We start from the raw sequence: 3,755 nt of genomic DNA on the forward strand, positions 1-3,755 counted from the left end.
AAGTACACTACTACATATTTGAGCTTGCATAGCATTTAATTTTGCACTTGGATATCACTTTCAAGTGCTATGCAAGCCAGTGCTATGTAAGTGCAAGTGGTTTACATAGCACTTTTTTTAACGTTATGCAAGTGCGGGTGGCTTAGATAGCACTTCCATAAGTGTTATTTAAGTGTGTGTTACGTAACTTCGGGATATATTATAGCATGTTAAGAAGCGCTATGCAAGTCTTTTCACTTTTATATAGCACTACTTACATAACACTTCTCAAAGCGCTATCCAAACCCTTTTTTAATTTTGATCATTTTACTGCCTTTTTTTAGCTATAATATCCACAAATAATTCTATGATTACAATAATAAATTGACAATAACAGAGTTGCATAAGATGAGTGAAAAATTAATATGCCGAAGTCAAACAAACAAAATATTAAATCAAAAATAACAACTGCTTTTAAAAAGCACACCATTCAGTACAAATTGTTGATCAACACATTTACTTTACAAAGCCAGAAGGAAATATGTACCATTACATCACATTCATGTATCACATTCCTCTTCATACCTAGTATAAAATTTCAGCTACTAAATAAGGGGAAACATCGAGACATAATGAGGCTAGTTGCGTTACTAGCAACATCATGTATCTATACACTAATCTATCTTAAACAAAAGCAAGCATTTGCTCAGCAACACCACGTTCATCAACCAACTGTCTTCATCCTACAAAAGAAGCAATGTTCACATTATAAATGTTTTCGTACACTCATGATTACTGCCATAAATATAATACACACATGTATCTACGTAACTCTGAATTCCCACCAGTATCAAAAACCTCAAACTTGGACTTAAAACTATATAAAAAAATTCACAACAGCAAAAGACTGATTTGAGGTTCCACCATGATTTAAACTCAGCTTAGAAACCTCCTTGAAAAACCAAATCAACTTGAATTTTCATCAAAAAACAATACCTACAAGTTATAGGCTATTTTCTGAATAAACGAAGAGCCAATGGCCTATTCTACCATAAGCTGATCCTATTATAAGTCTACAAAAATTACACTAACTTCACTTCCAAATATTTAAGCTAAAAATGAACTAGACTACACTCTGGAATTCTTAAAAAATGAACTTTGTTAAATATGTATTGTACTACGGTAAAATGATCAGTATATCAATCATTATAACAAGATAAACTACCCTTTTATTAATTCCAGAATTAATAAAAGGTAATACTTGTGTACAATTTTCCAACTTAATAGTTGAACCTCTCTCTTGCAGTATGTAGTACTAATACTTCATATACATCTCTCCGAATACTCGTGCATACGGGGCATCTCGTAAAACAAAAAGAATTAGTCACCACGTGGCTTAAAAATTTTAATATTTGAATATTAGAATAAAATTCAACTCCCATTATGTCTTGACTCTTCATATTTGGGATTTCCCCATCCAATAGTACATCAGTATAAACTTTTAACAAGGTTCTCTACCATACATTCAAATTAACTGAAGGAAACCAATATTAAGTTATGTTAGGCCTAAGAAATTGAAATTATAGAAGCTACCGCTACATGGTATAATCCGACTAAGTCTTTAATTTTGAAGCATTAGCTAAAAGCTCGAAAACCAAAAGGATAGTAACTATAGACTGTAGTCCCATTAATTTAAATAATTTCACATACTCACAAATTATTTACCACCATTTTTATGTAGACACCCACTAGTTTTACATAGAATTAAAATCTTAGAAATTATATTAAGGTGTTTAATGCCAGTGCAACAAATGCAGTAGTTTTAAAAAATCAGAACTACAAGACCATTTATTTATTTAAGTAACATTTAGTTTTAGCACTCCAAATTTATTAGCAGTCAAAATAATCAACTAATTTGACCTAAAATGGAATTTATAGTCTTTTATGGGGGCAATATTTTTAATTTTTAATCACTAAAATTTGTTCATTATTCCCTCCTATATCTTTTCATTCTCATTTGTTCAAAAAATTTCATCCCCATTCCATTCTCTTCAAATAAACACAGCCATAGTATTGTAACTTCAACGGTGCACTAATATACTGAATAAAGATAGTAGCATGCCAAATATATTATAATAACAAAAAAAGAAAGTATATACCTGAATTAGATACTGAGCAGCCTGAACTTGTGCTGAGTTCCCTTTAATTTCCACAGTGATCTCATCTTTTAGGCCCATGCTCTCTTGCACGGTGAGGATAGCAACGCTGAATATATGCAATCTTGGACCCTCCTACCCCAGTGATATTATCGCAATACATGAGCAGTATTTGCATTGTTTGTGCTACCTTATATTCGGAAGTTACAAAAAGATGGAACCGTCACAAACACTTCAAGGTAGTAGATAAATGATATGCCCGAATGTATTAACAGATAAGAAAATGAAGTCCATACTGTAAATCCACTAAACGTGAAGGCTCTAATAAGTATTACAGAATACTATCAGATATCAGATCATTTATGCTCTAAAAATAATAGTAAGGCCCGCGTTCAAACAAAATATGAATTATAGTTCTGGTAACTTACAAGTCAGTCACTGTGTATAGTGTTTATATTTCTTGTTCATTCCTTCTCCCTGGCCACCAATAATTTACAGATATAATCAGACTCATTATGTGCAAAATGAATTTGTATATGGACCCATAGATAAACCAATTTGTAGTTGACTAGACAGAGTATATTCTTTCTACGAAATATAAAACATTTTATTATTACTAGAAATCATATTTTTACATTACTCTTGCTATAAGTAGGTATTTGAACTCCCAAAACAGGTCATAACAAAAACAATAAGAATCCAAGCTACTAAAAAAGCACAAAACAGGGCAAGTGAAGAAAAAACTGTAATTCCAAATTAAAATCCTAAACTTGAAACCTACCAAGTTAGGAAGAAGCAATTGAAACCCCCAAAATTAAATACCACGCAATTTGGGAGGAACCCAATTGAAAAAACCAACAAAATTAACAACTCACAATTCGATTTGAGATTAGTTCGATGAAGGCAAAGTGATCGTTGAAGGCTTCAAATTAAATTCTTCGATGCTTTGTTGATGAAGACTAGAAGTAACGAATTTATAGACACCTTCAATTGCTCTCTCTTCTATCTCTCCCCGGTCAGATTACTCATATTAATAGACGTGAATTGAACCCCTTTACCATACCTGAGAAGCTCTCGATAAACTTTATAGACATACAAAAACCCTCTGTATTTGGGATGCGTTATCAAAGATATAAAAATAAAATTTTACCTTAGGAGACATTTACTTGTATAACGTTTGTACAAAAGCTTTAGTAGCGTTCAAAATTAAATAAAAATAAAAAATAAATACTTAAAATACAGTTACTTACATAGCAGCTGTATACATGCTATATAGGTTGCATCTTAGGGGGTGTTTGTTTCAATAAATCTGGGTATGAGGTATGGGGTTGGAATGGATAAAACCCATACCATGTGTTTGGTTAAAATTTTTTTGTTTTAAAACCCATTCCTGAAACCCATGAGGTATGGGGTTTAGAAACACATGTGAATAAGTGGATATGAGCTAAATCAAACTTTTGGGTATCATTTTTATTATTTTCTCTAGTCTTTCTTTTTAACTAAAGTATAATTCTTTTTTTAGCTCTAGTTTTAATATTGATGAATAAAAAATGTGAATGTATATTTAATTTTTTTAAATACTACGTAAAAATATTTATAAACTCATATTTTAGTAAGAAA

General features: G+C 31.2%; 1 long non-coding RNA gene across 1 annotated transcript; it reads right to left on the reverse strand.

Moving 5' to 3' along the window:
• Positions 1-413: 413 nt before the first annotated feature.
• Positions 414-3,283, reverse strand: LOC141703375 (uncharacterized). The gene is made up of 4 exons (XR_012567514.1): positions 3,011-3,283; positions 2,564-2,612; positions 2,139-2,325; positions 414-722 (listed from the first exon to the last, which is right to left on the reverse strand). It is a non-coding gene; the product is annotated as an uncharacterized LOC141703375 (long non-coding RNA).
• Between the last annotated feature and the right edge of the window lie 472 nt (positions 3,284-3,755).

The sequence above is a fragment of the Apium graveolens genome, unplaced genomic scaffold, assembly GCF_009905375.1.
Source record: "Apium graveolens cultivar Ventura unplaced genomic scaffold, ASM990537v1 ctg6594, whole genome shotgun sequence".
Taxonomy (NCBI): domain Eukaryota; kingdom Viridiplantae; phylum Streptophyta; class Magnoliopsida; order Apiales; family Apiaceae; genus Apium; species Apium graveolens.